The 16863-nt window shown below is 44.2% G+C and overlaps 1 protein-coding gene across 2 annotated transcripts in view; it reads right to left on the bottom strand.

Moving 5' to 3' along the window:
• Positions 1 to 16863, bottom strand: part of sfxn2 (sideroflexin 2) — a 125232-nt gene that overhangs the window by 16126 nt on the left and 92243 nt on the right. The window contains exon 13 of one of the 2 annotated variants that reach the window (XM_080205916.1): positions 3554 to 3571. The exons of the other annotated variant lie outside the window; for it this stretch is intronic. The gene's annotated coding sequence lies outside the window, so the exon portion shown is untranslated. Of the gene's footprint in view, positions 1 to 3553; positions 3572 to 16863 lie in introns of those variants that run through there. 2 annotated transcript variants of the gene reach the window in all.

Here is a 16863-nt window from a genome sequence, read left to right as displayed (position 1 = left end):
ACATTAATTTAATGCATCATTTGTCATTCAAACAACATTGCGTCATGTCCTGTTATTATATTGGCGACGAGGAAAAATCAGGTCAGGAGATTGCAGTGCACAGCTAGTGGAGGGGGGGAAGTAATCATTGAAGCCTGGAAGAGAAAGGTGCAGATGCCCTTCAGTGCCTTTAATCAGTAAGATAGAGCTGGGGACAATATATCGAAAGGATGTGTTATTTCTTCATGGCTAACAAGATCACAATGGAGAAAATGGTTAGGGTGCATTGACCTGAACAGGTGCTGGAATGTGGTGACTAGGGGAATTTCACAGTAACTTCATTGCATTGCAGTAAGCCTTACTTGTGACTAATAAATAAACGTTATTTTATTCACCAAGGCGATGCTACTCGCAGTTTGTGGCCCAAAAACCTACAGCCTAAGTGAGGAGGCTAGCATCAACTGATGCTCACTATCTTTGGTCAGATAGAGAGTTTGGTGGAAGATTATTTAATCCCTGACCTTCAGTCATCATGTTGAGGTATAAGTTTTATTCGGCGGTGAGGAGTTAGTCTCTGGGTTTGTGGCCAGATTGAGATGTTCGACAGAGCATCGCAAATTTGGCCCAGTTTTGGGGGAGATGTTAAAAGACTGTTTGGTCTGCAGGATCAACAGCCTCACAATACAAAAAAAGCTGCTGGCTGAGACTAAAATCTATTTGAAAGAGCTGTAGAGATGACTGAATGTGCTGAGCGGGGTGTAAGTGAATTACAAGGCATGCCCAACAAGGTGAACCAATTGTGGCTGTTGTGAGGAACACACTGAGCGAGGGAGCGGCACAGCCCGAGAGGGGGAGTAAAGCATGCAGGGTGGATGTTTGTTTTTGATGTGGGGGAGAGCACTCCCAGGAAAAATGCCAGTGCAAAGATTATCCATGTTTTCGCTGTAAGAAGAAAGGTCATTTGTCGGCTTTGTGCAGAGTAAAACAGGCAGGACAGAATGCAGAATAAAAATAAAGTCAAGGCAAAACCGTTGTACCAACTTGCAACAAAGAATCCAAAACTTATACTTTAAACCAGGTCCAATTCGACAAGGTGCCACCAATCAACATAATTCTGTTCGCCAATGGCAAATCTCTAAAGATGAAGGTCAAAACTAGAGCCCCAGTGCCCCCAGCTCTCAACCTCTGCGTCAAACAGCTCTACCTTCCCCATTAAAGGCATCTTAAGGGCATCTAAATAACAAAGAATAAAGAAAAGTACAGCACAGGAACAGGCCCTTCAGCCCTCCAAGCCTGTGCTGGTCATAAAGCCTGAACTAAACTAAAGAAAAAACCTTGAGCCCTTACTCAGTCCGTATCCCTCTGTTCCCTCCCTATTCATGTACCCATCCAGATGCCTCTTTGCTAATGTGCCTGCTTCCACCTCTGGCAGTGTGTTCCAGACACCCATCTGCATGAAAATCTTCCCTTACACTTTCCCCTTTAAACCTTTCCCCTCTCACCTTGAACCTGTGTCCCCTTGTAATTGACGCTTGTACCTGCAGGAAAAGCCTCTGACTATCCACCCTGCCTCTGCCTCTCATAATTTTGTAAACCTCTACCAGCTCTTCCCTCAGCCTCTGTCTTTCCAGAGAAAACAATCCTAGTTCATTCAAAGGGTCATCTGGACTTGAAACGTCAGTTCTTTTCTCTCCTTACAGATGCTGCCAGACTTGCTGAGATTTTCCAACATTTTCCCTTTTGGTTTCAGATTCCAGCATCCTCAGTAATTTACATATATCCTAGTTTGTTCAACCTCTACTTATAGCCAATGCCCTCGAGACCTGGCAACATTCTAGTCAATGTTCTTTGCACTCTCTACGAAGCTTCCACGTTGTTCTGGTAGTGCGGTGACCAGAACTGCACACAGTACGCCAGTTTCTTCTTGGGTTGGACGATAACTTTCCTCCCCCTCTAACTGCGCACTGCGATCTCCCAGCGACTGATGATGTTTCTCATCACTAGTGTTTGTGATTTAAATATTCTATTAAACTAATATGATACATACAAGCATTTAGATACCTTCAGCAACCCTTAAGGTCGAGTCTTTCAGAAGCAATTTTATCAAGCTATAAGGGAGAGATACTGAAGACAGAAGGGTCAGTTGCAGTAACGGAATCCTATAGGAACCAGACAGCACAGTTACCATTCTGGTGACTGAGGGTCACAGACCTTATCTCATGGATGAGGAATGTTTGGAATAGATAAAATTGGACTGGTTGGAGATATTGAACATTCGAGATGGAGCTTTTCAGGAGTTCCTGTGCAGATACTCAGAGGTACTCCAGAAGGAATTGGATCAAAAATAAAGGCTAAAATTTACTTGAACCCTGAGGCTACATCAAGATTCTCTCCAGCCCACCCAATGCGTTATGCACTTCACCATAAAATAGAAGTGGATTTAAAAATATTGGAAAACTTGGATGTTATAAAATCAGTTCAGTTTTCTGAATGGGCTGCACCCATAGTTCCTCATTTGAAGCCTGATCGTAATGTAAAAATCATAGAATCCTACAGTGCAGAAGGAGGCCATTTGGCCCATCAAGTCTGCACCAACCATAATCACACCCAGGCCCTGATGCCACAACCTCTCATATTTACCCCGCTAATCCTCCTGACACTAGGATTAGTTTCGCACGGCCAATCCACCTAACATGCACATCTTTGGACTGTGGGAGGAAACTGGAGAATCCGGAGGAAACCCACGCAGACACCGTGAGAATATGCAAACTCTACACAGACAGTGACCCAAGGCTTGAATTGAACTCCGGTCCCTGGTGCTGTGAGGCAGCAGTGCTAGCCACTGTGCCACCCAAATCTGTGAGGATTATATATCAACTGTGAACCGAAGAGCCTGGATAGGTCAATATTCCTTTCTGAGGATAGAGGATCTCTATGCTAAATTAGCAGTGAGCCATATGTACACCAAAGTAGATCTTAGTCATGCAATCGGAGCTAGATGAAGACTCCCAAAAGTTGGTCATCATTAACAAAGGGTTATATGGGAACACTCATCTGCCATTGGGTTCTCCTTGCCTGTGCCATTTTCCAGTGTACTATGAAAAGCTTGTCACAGGGTATCTCCAAAGTGACCGTATACGTGGATGATGTTCTAATTACTGAAACTTCCCCTGAAGAGTACAAAGCAAATCTAGAAGAGTTCCTAGAGAAATTTAAAGAAGCAGGCATCCACTTAAAATGAGAGAACATCTTCCAAGCAGATGAGGTTACATAGCTAGGCTTCAAGGTAAATGCCAAAGGTTTGCATTTCTTAGAGGGTAAGGTGAAAGTTATCAAACATGAGGTTAAATCTGACCACAGCAGTTGGGAACTGTATTAGTATTAGTGATAGTGACAATGAAATGACATGACAATGGCAATAACCTCTCTGGTTTACTAATGCCCTTCAGGGAAAGAAATCTGCTATCCTTACCTCGTCTGACTTGTGTATGACTAATGGCAATATGCTCAACTCAACTTCTCTCTGGCAAGGTCTAAGCAAACCACTCAGTTGTGCATAGATGATAATAATTGCTAGCCCAGCCCTCAAATCCTGTGAATAAGTAAAAAAAAGAGTGAGAATAGAAATTGGGGGAATTACTGATTGCATTTACACACTCCAATATAGAATTGCATCTGGACCACTTGATGGTATGTTGATTAGCCCTCCAAAAACAGTCTGATTTTCACAAAGGGGACATTTATGCTGCTGGGATCATCACTGCAAGGGAAGGCTGAATGTTTGAAAGAAGCTACATTTATACAGAATTTTCAACACTTCATGCAATGAATTATGTTATGAAATAAGTCAGTGTTGTAATATTGCGAAACACATCAATCTGTGCAGAGCACAGTCATTTTGCACTCACATGTTGTAATCAAGCTATGAACACATGCAGAGAAATCATAAGTTCATTTGAAACTTTTATTTAAATTAATGAGAACTTTAGTGCACAGACACACAAAAGGAACAATGTTCAACTTTTGGAGTGTTTATGCTTTGCTATTTCTGTTCAAATATTGAAAGAAAACTAAGGTTACAAGAGATAAGATTTTACAGCATCAATGCAGATTCTCCTTACATTTTGAATTTCTACTGTGAAGCCCAGTTAGCAGAGAATTAATGTTATTAAAAGCAAGTTCTTGAATTGTAGATTGTTGTTGGACAACTGTGCAGTATGACTAACAAAGAACAAAGAACGAACAAAGAACAGTAAAGAACAGTACAGCACAGGAAACAGGCCCTTCGGCCCTCCAAGCCTGCACCGCTCATTGGTCCAACTAGACCATTTGTTTGTGTCCCTCCATTCCCAGGTTGCTTATGTGACTATCCAGGTAATTCTTAAACGATGCCAGCGTGTCTGCCTCCACCATCCTACTTGGTAGTGCATTCCAGGCCCCCACCACCCTCTGCGTAAAAAACGTCCCTCTGATATCGGAGTTATACCTCACCCCTCTCACCTTGAACCTGTGACCCCTCGTGATCGTCACCTCCGACCTGGGAAAAAGCTTCCCACTGTTCACCCTATCTATACCCTTCATAATTTTGTACAATGAAGAAATTAAACAATACTTTGCTGGAGCTCTGATCACAGTTTATTGAATAAGACATTGGGTGGGATCGTTAGGCCTCCCCACAGCATCTTCCCTGTGGTGGAAGGCAGGCCAATGGCCAGAGAATCTTCTGGTCCTGTCACTGTCAATGGGGTTTCTCATTGACTTCACCCCCATACAGCAGGGAACCCCTGGTGGGGGTTCACCATTGGTGGGACAAGAAGATCCGGCTGCCATGCGCAGTTGGAAAACACCATCCGTAATCTCCCCTTCACCGTAGCACCCCAATCCCATCTCCCTGCTTCAAGATAAATCAACAGACTCCATAGCAAGTTTATCGGAATTTCTTCATTCCTTTCTGAGCACTTTAAAGGTGCACATTCCCAAGCCATAGAGGCTAAACTTTTATTTAATCCTGTGTGAATTCAATTGCAAGCGGCTGTCTGTAGCATATCACTGCCTCGAAGCTGCTACAATTGCTGTAATGTTAAAGATGAGCGGGAATGTCATATTGCTGCAATAGGGAGTTCTCTTCCCAGATCCAGGATGAAGTGAATTGGTAAAAACGAAAGGGATCACTTCTATATCTAACTCAAGAAGACCTTGAATTTTGATATAGGGTTAGGAAAATAGAAACTTACTTGGATATAAACTTAACTGGCAGGGGACAGAGAGCAGCAGTGGTGAGGCACGTGATAGTATCATGGCCTATGCTATGATACTGAACATTGAGTGGAGTGTTATAAATAGATATCAGATGTGATGCTGCCTGTTTTGTGACCTGCTCATGTCCAATTCACGTAGAATTACATAGTATTTACAGCACAGGAACAGGGTCTGACACTTCCATGCTATTTCCTATACTCATGCTCCCCTTGAGCCTTCTTCCAACCCACTTCACCTAATTCCATCCTGTTCCTTTCCCACTCTTGCAACTATCTAGCTTCTCATTCAATGCGTCAATGTTTCTTGCTCAATTTTTTCCATGTGCCAGTGAATTCCGCCTTCCGGGTGAATAAATTTCTCCTGAATTCCTGCAACCTCTTACCGCCTCAAAGAATAAGGGTAGAAATCCCAAGGGAACACCACCACCAGCAAGTTCTGCTCCAAGCCCACATGCCATCCTGACTTGGAACTGTCACTGGGTCACAATCTTGCAACTCCCTCCCCAACAGCACAGCGGGTGCAGCAGTTCACCACCGCATTCTCAAGGGTAATTAGGGATGAGCTATAAATGCTGGCCTTGCCAGCAACGCCCACACCCTGGGAATGAATTAAAAACATTTGTTTTGAAGTTTGTTTTGCGCCAGCTAAAGTTATTCAAGTTGAGGCTGTGTGTTGCACAGCTTCTTACAGCTTGCTAAAACACCATTATCCCTGAGTGTTGGACTCATTATGTCTAAGTGCAAAGTTGTTGTATCTTCGCATCAGCATAAAGTCATTTAGTGTAACTGGCATGTGGAGACTGTGAGTGAAATGTTTTGATGCTCATTTAAAGGGCCACTTGCCATATGGTTAAGCACGTATGATTGTCTGTGAACCAGACGGTAATTTACCCCAAAATGTGTTCTAAATATCAAGGAGACTTGAGAGAAAAAAATGCACAGCAGGAACTTACATTTAACAGAACTGGTGAGTCAGGGTGGGTAGAAAGCTGTCACCAGTGTGCACCATTACATGATAATCTTGGCTTGGTTGGTGATAGTCTGGCCTCTCTGCCAGAAGGCTCAGGGCTCAAGTCTCATTCCTCGGGTTTGAGTATTAAAATCGATGCTGGGATTGGAGTGCGTTGATGTAGAATGTTCAGTCCTTCAGAAGAAATGTTAAATCAGCAGCTGTCTGTTGTAATTACCTCAACAGGCCCCATGAGGTTGGCCTCTTGGAGTATGAGCTCCCTGATTGAGTTCATAATTTCCTGTCCAATCAGGGAGCCTCATCTGTATATAAATATGGGAGTGTCAGAGCTGCTGACACTCTGGATTCTGACCGTGGGCTTGAAGTAAAGTTAAAGTTTATTTATTAGTCAAAAGTAGGCTTACATTCACACTGAACGTAAGAACATAAGAAATAGGAGCAGGAGTAGGCCATCTAGCCCTTCGAGCCTGCCCTGCCATTCAATAAGATCATGGCTGATCTGAAGTGGCTCAGTTCCATTTTCCCGCTTTCTCCCCATAACCCTTAATCCCCTTGCCTACCAAAAACCTATCTACCCGTGTCTTAAATATATTTAGCAAGGTAGCCTCCACCATTTCAACGGGCAGAGAATTCCAGAAATGGTGGAATTGCTGTACTGCAATGAAGTTACTATGAAAATCCCCTTGTCGCCACACCCTTGGCGCCTGTTCAGGTATACTGAGGGAGACTTTAGCATGACCAATGCACCTAACTAGCACATCTTTGGAATGTGGGAGGAAACCGGAGCACCCGGAGGAAACCTATGCAGACAAGGGGAGAACGTACAGACTCTGCACAGCCAGTGACCCAAGCCGGGAATCGAATCCAGTCCCTGGTGCTGTGAGGCAGCAGCGCTAACCACCGTGCCACAGTGCCACCCCAGTTGTGGAGCGGACTGGAATTTGTAAATAAAGGGAATCTGGTATGGGTTAGGTTGATTGGCCATGTTAAGTTGACCATAGATGCATAGGTTAGAGAGGGTTAAAAACATAAGAAATAGGAGCAGGAGTAGGCCATCTAGCCCCTCGAGCCTGCCCCGCCATTCAATAAGATCATGGCTGATCTGTCGTGTCTCAGTTCCACATTCCCGCCCTCTCCCCATAACCCTTAATCCCCTTGCCTATCAAAAACCTATCAACCTGCGTCTTAAAAATATTGAGCGACGCAGCCTCCACCACTTCAACGGGCAGAGAATTCCAGAGATTCACCACCCTTGAGTGAAGAAGTTCCTCCTCAACTCCGTTCTAAACCGCCCCCCCTTTATCTTGAGGCTGTGCCCTCTAGTCCTACTGTCCTTTCCCAGCAAGAAGAGCCTCTCCACCTCTATCCTATCCATCCCATTCAACATATTATACGTCTCAATGAGATCTCCCCTCATTCTCCTAAACTCTAACGAGTACAAGCCTAGTTTATCCAGCCTCTCCTCATAGCTCAACCCCCTCAACTCCGGTATCAGCCTAGTAAACCTCCTCTGCACTCCCTCCAAGGCCAAAATATCCTTGCGAAAGTGCGGCGACCAAAACTGCACACAGTACTCCAGCTGCGGCCTCACCAATGCCCTATAAGCTGCAGCAAGACCTCCCTACTTTTATATTCAATCCCTCTCGCTATGAAGGCCAGCATCCCATTCGCCTTCCTGACCACCTGCTGCACCTGCAGGCTGGGTTTTTGCAACTCATGCACAAGGACCCCGAGGTCCCTCTGCACCGTCACCTGCTGCAGTTTTTCGCCACGTGGGCAAAATATGTACAGACTAGGGGTAGGGCCTGGGTGGGATTGTGGTCAGTGCAGACTTGATGGGCCGAAGGGCCTCTTTCTGTACTGTAGGGTTTCAATCAGGCAGACTGCCTTGTCTTGGATGGTATCGAACTTCTCGAGTGTTGTTGGAGCTGTGCTCATTCAGGCAAGTGGAGAGTATTCCATCACACTCCTGACTTGTGCCTTGCAGATTGTGGACAGGCTTGGTGAGTCAGGAGGTGAGTTACTCACCGCAGTATTCCTAACCTCTGACCTGTTCTGGTAGTATTGATGTGGCTAGTCCAGTTCAGTTTCTGGTCAATGGTAACCCCCAAGATGTTTATAATCTGTTAAAGCTTCAGAAGAGAATGAACTCTTTTCAAAGATTGTTTCTCTCCCCAAAACATTTTTCATGTGTCAATGACTTTTACTTCTTATTTTTAGTGATAAGCTGTGTTCTTTACAGTTTATTTTAAACTGGCCTGATGTTTTTAATTGTATAAAGCAGAATGTGCTGCACTGGTTATATTATAACGCTTGCTATTAACTTGCTGCTCTATAAAATAGAACAATGCCATGGGATCTTTATGCTCAATTGACAGGACAGATGGAGCCTCAGTTTAATGTCTTGTCTAGATGACAGTGCAGCTCTCCCTCAGTACTACAGTGGAGCATTGCCTTGATTTTGGAGCTCAAGTCCTGGAGTGGGACTTGAACCCAGTACACTGTACTGTAATTCAGAGATAAGAGAACTAACAACTGAGCCATAGCTGACACAGAAACAGTTAGAGACAAAAACCACCATATATGTTCCTGCGATTGAGTTCACTGACTTTTGTTAAAACATAACAGCTATATACTTGGCGAGAAACACAGGAAGGAACATAGCTCACTCAGCCCTTCAAGCCTGTTCTGTCAATCATTTAGTGAAAATTTAAAGATTTCTCTAGAGAAACTATCACAGCTTTGAAGCGGAGGTGTAATTGTAAAGTTCAAAACTGATTGTGTGCATTGAGTCAAACAGGTGCCAGAATGTGGCGACGAGGGGAATTTCACAGTAACTTCATTGCAGTGTTAATGTAAGCCTTACTTGTGACTAATAAATAAATTTAACTTAACTGAGGGTCGATAGAGTTCTGTAACTGTAACATTCAGTTCATTGATGATGGATGCTGGTAAGCACCGTGTTAAGCATCGCCGCTCAGGAACGCCACTCTTGCTGCATTTGTTGCCAGGGTAGGCAGGGGGGTCGGGCGAACTTCTCACATAGCTGAGCATTTCGTTTCGGCTCACTTCTTCCAAAGCCCCCCACAAACAATCTGCCTCCAGGACCATCAGTGACCGTCTCCCAGTCATCAATGCCAATGTCTGCAGCCTACATATGCAGCTTGCAGGTGTGCTTGTAGCAGAGGTTTGGATGCCCAGAAGGTCGTGACCCAGTGGTCAATTTAGTGCACTGAAGGTCTTTGGGCTCATAGCTGTCAACCATCTACCCACGGTGCCTGCGTAAGCATCTTTGCTTTAGCAATGAGCTGATGGAATTATCACAGTTCAGGATCTCTGAGTTGGTGACGATGTCCTGCCAAGAGATGCCGGAGATACATCTGAGTCAGCAAATGTGGAAACGCTGAGCAGGAGATATTGTCTGCATCTCACCACTTTAGAGGAGTGTGCTGAGGGTACCAGCTTAACAGGTTTGCTCACAATCTGTTCTCAATTAGATTGTTGTGTGTGTGGGTGTTGTGTGTGTGTGTGTGTGTGTAATATTTTTGTTAAACAATGGTATTGAGGGATATGGAACTAAGCTGAATAAATGGTGTTGAGCTACAGATGATCTAACTAAATGACAGAATGGCTTTGAGGTACCGAATAATCTCCACCTGTCCCTATGTTAGGGTGGCACGGTGGCACAGTGGCTGGCATTGCTGCCTCACAATGCTGGGAACCTGGGTTCAATTCTGGTCTTGGGTGACTGTCAGTGTGGAAGATGTGCATTCTCCCCGTGTCTGCATGGGTTTCCTCTCACAGTCCAAAGATGTGCAAGTTGGGTGGATTGGCTATGCTAAATTGCCGCTTTGTGTCCCAAGATGTGTAGGTTAGGTGGATTAGTGGGGTAAATATGTGGGGTTGCAGGGATAGGGCCTGGGTGAGGTGCTCTGTCAGAGAGTCAGTGCAGACCCGATGGGCTGAATGGCCTCCTTCTGTGCTACGTTCTTAAATTTTGCACAAATGTTAGAACAATATTAATTTCACTTTACCCAATAGCTGAACTATAAGGTGTTAAAATGCAACAAAGGGAAACCATACCAAAATCTGCAGATAACAAATGAAGACAGGCCTGAACAGGAAAGTTGAAGCAGAAGATTGCAACATCCTCTAATACCCACAGAGGGCCATGAATATTTTAAATAACAACACTTCAGAAGTTATTGTCAACTTGAAAGCTTTGAGGAGTCTAGCACAATCTCATTTATGCAATCAACTCAGTAATTTGTGAGTGAGTCTTGGTTTCAAACAAATTATTCAAGTAACCAGTCGCAACCAAGAAAGAGACATATAACATGACTTGAGCAAGACATCATTGTCATGAAAAAATGTCCAATGACACACTTTTATTTCAACAAGTATTCACAATTTGCCACAGATTTAGAACTCTCACAGGTTGAAGTTATTGACTTTGAAGACTTGAATCATAGAATATCTAAGTGCAGAAGGAGGCCTTTTGGCCCATTGAGTCAGGACCAACTACAATCCCACCCAGGCCCTATTCCCGTAATCCCACATGTGTGCCCTGCTGATCCCCTTGACACTAGGGTCAATTTAGCATGGCCAAGGCATCTAACCAGCACGTCTTTCAGACTGTGGGAAGAAATCAGAGCACCCGGAGGAAACCCACACAGACATGGGGAGAATGTGCAAACTCCACACAGACAGTGACCCAAAGCCAGCATCAAACTTGGGGTCCCTGGCACTGTGAGGCAGCAATGCTAGCCACTGTGCCACCATGCCATCTTATAAGGCAATATAAATTATTGCATTTACATTGGGTGGGTGCGGTTAATAGTAAGGATAAATTAACTCCACACGTTTGTTTTCTTGTAAATGAACATTTAAATGCAACCTTTCCATTTTCTTTTGTGTTTATTTGAAAGAGGTCTCCACAGTTCTGTAACACTGTCTGTTCTGAAGCAATCACCACAGTCAATGAGTTCTCCATTAAACTGGCCCCCTGCAACAGTGGCCTCACTGGAAATGCAGATTTCAAACCGGTCAAATATTTAACAGGAGGCAAGTTCTAATTAGACATTCCAGACAAACTGAGCCTCATCCTCCAAGGAAAATAATCAGAAATCGAGTCCAACTTACTTGTGATGCAAGTAAACACAGCCTTCATTTATGTAGCTCCAGATCCTAATTCCAGGGGTGCAATTTTCTCAAAATTGCACAATGATGGATCAGGTGAGGAGTGTTGTGTGAATCTCACCAGCTTTACAAACACCTTTTCCCACCTAATGTTACAGTACTTTGTGCAATTTCACAGTGATTTAAATTGATTTGATTTATTATTGTCACAAGTATTGGGATACAGTGAAAAGTATTGTTTCTTGCGCTATATAGACAAAGCATGCTGTTCACAGAGTACATAGGGGAAAAGGAGAGGGTGTAGAATATAGTGATACAGTCATAAGCTAGGGTGTAGAGAAAGATCAACTTAATGTAAGGTAGATCCATTCAAAAGTCTGATGGCTTCAGGGAAGGAGCTGTTCTTGAGTCGGTTGGTATGTGTCCTCGGACTTTCATATCTTTTTCCCGATGGAAGAAGGTGGAAGAGAGAATGTCCGGAATGCAGAAAGTCGTTGGCTATGCTGACTGCTTTTCTGAGGCAGCGAGGAAAGGTAGACAGTGTCAACGGATGGGAGGCTGGTTTGCGTGATGGATTGGGCTATGTTCACAACTCCTTGTAGTTTATTGCGGCTTTGGTCAGAGCAGTAGCCATACCAAGCTGTGATACATGCCGAAAGGATGCTTTCTATGGTGCAGCTGTAAAAATTATGGGCAAGAGTCACATGGCCAGCTGGGAGGGGTGAGGGGTGAGGGGGGAATGGGGCAAGGTCTAAACAAGCCACCTTCTCATTGGTACCGCCCTCCCCATCACTGGCATTGCCCCCAACCCCTTCACAGTATCTGGTCCATTCCCCTCTCACCGGTGTTGGACCCTTCCCCACCCCAATGCATGCACCACCCCTGCTCCAACAAGCATCGGGCCCTCTCCACATTTAAGGGGAATCCCCCCCATAGGTTTCCTAGAGAGCCTGCTCTTGGCACTGCCACTTTGGCACTGCCACTGTGGCTAGTGAGTTTTAGTGGCCATTACGGGATTTGTGCCAGCGGCTAATGGAGCTGCTAGATTCTGGCCCAGATGTCCCAAAGCACTTTACAATTAATGAAATATTTTTGAAGTGCAGCCATTGGTTTAATGTAGGAAATGTAGCAGCCAGTTTGTACACATAAAGCTCCTATAATGGACGAGAAGGGATTGGTTTAGGTTAGTGGGTCATTGTTTTGTAACTGGTCGGCGCAACATCGTGGGCCGAAGGGCCTGTTCTGCGCTGTAATGTTCTATGTTCTATAATGGTGATGTTGACTGTGGGATAAAAGTTGGCTGGGAATATTGAGGTTATTAACCTCCTGTGCTTCAAAATACTCCACTGGAATATTTTGCTTCCACCTAATAGTGCAGGAGGGGCCTTGGTTTAGTATCTCAACTGAAAGACTGCACCTCGACAAAGCAGGACTCCCTCAGTGCTACCAAGCGTTAGCTGAGGTTTCTGTGCCCTGGTCTTTGTCATAGAGCTTGAAGCCACAATCTCCTGCCTCAGGCAAGAGTGCTGTGATTTCTAGTGCTATTATTGAGCTCGTTGGACGCATCAGTACCAATATGTGATTCGAGGAGTTGTGCCCTCTGCTTCTTGTTTGTTGCCCTATAATCATGTTAAATTGCTCATCTTACTATTGCGTGATAGTGGCAGACCTTTTAACCACTGGTGCTTTACCTGGTATTTTACAGCACTCAGTTTTCCCTCCAGACACAGCCAATGTTTGGAAGGACTCTGTGTAATTATGCTGTGTTTTTTTCCACCTCTCTGGTGGGCATGGTATAAAGATTTCATTGCCAAACATTCTGCTTTGCTGAACCTGTATAGCTGCTTCTTTCACTTATTGGAAGGAGACAGGAAAAGGAAATTCTAAAAACCATCAATCAAGTTTTACAGCCAGCACCCTGAAGACATAAATTTGTGGTTATTGACTGTCAGGATCGATAGGGAGTTCTTGTGGTCCCTTTAAAGTAAGAAGTTTATTTATTAATCACAAGTAGGCTTACATTAACACTGCAATGAAGTTACTGTGAAAATCCCCTCGTCACCACACTCCAGCGCCTGTTCGGGTACATTGAGGGAGAATTTAGCATGGCCAGTCCACCTAACCAGCACGTCCTTCAGACTGTGGGAGGAAACCGGAGCACCCGGAGGAAACCCACGCAGACATGGGGAGAACGTGCAGACTCCACACAGACAGTGACCCAAGCCGGGAATTGTACCCAGGTCCCTGGCGCTGTGAGGCTGCTGTGCTAACCACTGTGGCACCGTGCCACCCTAGGGAGCTGATAGGTTGGCAGAACAACAACAGAATAATGGGGATTTAAAAAAATCTTCCTCCATTCATTCCAATGAAGTCTATCTACTTCCCGCGGGTGAAGCCTAAACTGGATTGAGGTCACTCAGCCTGATTTCCTGCGAAAGCAATTGCATTGTTGTGTGTTGCAGTCTTGTCAGAATTCTCTCTCCCTGTGTTCCCCACCTTCTGCTGCCTTCTTCCACTAAAAAAAGCAATGTCCTCCTCCACCATTTGACACACTCCTTCACCAACAACTTTCCTCTGTTGACCCGCTCAGCAGGGTTGCCTTCACCCAGTTTGGCACATTCCTTTTTTGTGTGTGGTCAAAATGTTCCCAGCGCTGGTTTCCCTTCCAGTCTTTTGGTTTCCCCCTTAAGGAGCTATTCTTGAAACCCAGTGTAGGGCGGGATTTTCCCAAGCCCTCGTTGGTGTATTCAAAGACGGGCATGGGTCAGGGAGAGGGCAATATTACGGGAGGCCCAGTAATCAGTTTCACGACGGTGTGAATTTGCCACCAAGTTCTCCACTGGTGCCTGCCATGGCTGATGAGGAAACCTGCTGGAAGCCAGCGTAAAATTTGTTTGCATCCCGCTAATAGGATATAGATAATGGCTTAAGCGGAATCTCCTACTTGCGACCGCTTCTCTGTGACACTGGCAGGAAGACATGCCGCACCAAACGTGTTTGGAAGAACGAGGTGTGCAGATATTGGGATTCACTTGAACTTTTATCCCTGGAGAGTAAGGATGGGCTTAGGGGTGACCTTATGGCGATCTATAAAATAATGAGGGGCATAGATCAGCTAGATAGTCAATATCTTTTCCCAAAGATAGGGGAGTCTAACACTAGAGGGCATAGGTTTAAGGTGAGAGGGGAGAGAAACAAAAGTGTCCAGAGGGGCAATTTTTTCACACAGTAGGTGGTGAGTGTCTGGAACAAGCTGCCAGAGGTAGTAGAGGCTGATACAATTTTGTCTTTTAAAAAGCATTTAAACAGTTACATAGATAAAACAGGTATAGAGGGATATGGGCCAAACACGCGCGATTGGGACGAGCTTAATGGTTTAAAAAGGGGTGGCATAGACAATTTGGGCAGAGGGGCCTGTTGCCATGCTGTTAACATCTATGACTCTATGACTCTAATACCTGGCTGTCTTCGAGCAGGAACCTGCCAACAGGAACACCACAGCAATGTTTTGGGCATGTATCTGCAGTTGGACCTCCCAGATTGGCTGTCCTGGAGGGGGTCCATCTTGTGGCCTCAGGATACTCCAGGAGATCTATCTTCATTGTCAGGATGTCCATCTTCTTTCTTCAATAGCGATGATGTGATGATGTTGGGCACCTCTTTGATCTGGTACTGGATACGGTGATAGAATAGGTGCCATTAGGTTTGCCCCACTGTGGACTACTGCACAACATACCTTTGTGCATAATTAATGTAGCCCATATTCCCACCCTGCCACAGGACTTGGTCCCAGGATGGGAGAATTCCATCTCTAGTTTTATTTTTCCACACCTTTCCTCAGGTTACAAGAGGGGCCCATGCTTTCAGTCACCTACAGCTTGTGATCCTACACTTCCAATTCCCTCTGCTCCTTTAAAGGAGGGTGTAAATCCACCCAATCCACCAAGGCCGGGATCTTCTGTTCCTGTCTGAGGATGGTGGACCTTCGGTTGGTCTGTTCCATTTGCGATGATACTTGCTGCAAAAGAGACTGGAAAATCTCAGCCCAAGACTTTCATCTACCTAACATCTCCTCCTTTGACTCCATATCTAACTTTTAAACCCTACTTCTGGAAACTCTGAGCCATTTTTTAATGCTAAAATGCACCAATAAGTTCTAGTTGTTGTGTTTGTAAACCCCTGTTATTTTTCCTGTTTCCCTCATTCTCTTTTCTGACCTAATGTTTTTTGTTTCAAAATTTGGGTTCTGCTATTTGTCATTTATCTGCTTTAAGAAGCCTTATCTCCACATGTTTACCAGGACATGCTAACACTTTCCTGTAGCTCAGCCTTTCCAGCACAGTAACATCGACAGAACTACGGTCTTTGTCATCTGCTTCTGGATGGCCATCCCATTAAACAGACACTTTTTAAACAGATCTGACGTAAGGAAGTTTCCAGACAAGACACTAATGTAAACAAATATGTGTCCACTTATCCCCCACGCCAGGGTTTTTACATCAAACTTTGTCTTTGCTTCAGTTCCAGTAAACAGTCACTGGAAGGATTGATGAGTCAGGGAATCCTCTGGGGGAAAAATAAACATTTGTTCTGAATCAATGGGTGGAATTTTCCATTCTGGAGATAAAATGCAATAGCGAGCGGGAAATTCAACGTGATTCCTGCTGGGGAGTGCGGTAGATTTTCATGTCTGATTTTCTGCTTCATTTTAATCACTGGCTACTTTACTGCTTGCATGCGACACATCACCTTATGGAGTAGGGACAAATTATAATTTTGGGAGAAGAATGATCAGTAGCTTTTGCTTTGCATACTCTGAATAGTTTGCATCTAATTATACTCAGCTGGAAAAAGAAGAACTGAGTATAATTTATGGCATATGAATGTACATAACCATAAAAATAATGATGAAAATGAATCAACACTTCAGACTTCTGAAAAGCATCTTTGATATCCTTGTATGCTTTCTCAGTTTGTTGTCCAGTCCCATGACATTCACACGTTAATTTATGCAATGGCTTCAATAAAGTAACTAAGTTAGGAACAATTTGCTACAATAATTTACTAATCCCAGAAAGGACCTCAACTGCATCACGTTCATCAGATGTGGTGCTTCTAAAATAACATCCATCTTTATAGCTGCTTTATGTAGGTCTTTACCATCATCAACATCATGCAGGCAACATTGTACACCACAGAGATCACTTAAAGTCTGATCCATCAATCTTTGGAATAGGAATGGTGTGGATGTTATTCCATAAGGGAATCTTTTATAGTGAAAAAGGCCTTTATGAGTAATGATGGTAGAAAATTGTTGAAATTCACCAGCTACACTTAAGTGTAAAAATGCTTATAAATGGTCAATCTTGCTGAATTTCTGCCCACCTGATAACCCAGCAAAACAAATCTTCAATGAATGGAAGTGGATATTGATCAGTACACATCGGATTTACGGTTATTTTAAAATTACCACAAATAAGAACTGAACCATCTGGTTTCATGTCGGGTACAATTTTC

The sequence above is a fragment of the Carcharhinus amblyrhynchos genome, chromosome 17 (genome assembly GCF_965287045.1).
Source record: "Carcharhinus amblyrhynchos chromosome 17, sCarAmb.v2.hapA, whole genome shotgun sequence".
Classification (NCBI taxonomy): Eukaryota; Metazoa; Chordata; class Chondrichthyes; order Carcharhiniformes; family Carcharhinidae; genus Carcharhinus; species Carcharhinus amblyrhynchos.
This window is presented reverse-complemented; position numbering and strand designations above follow the sequence as displayed.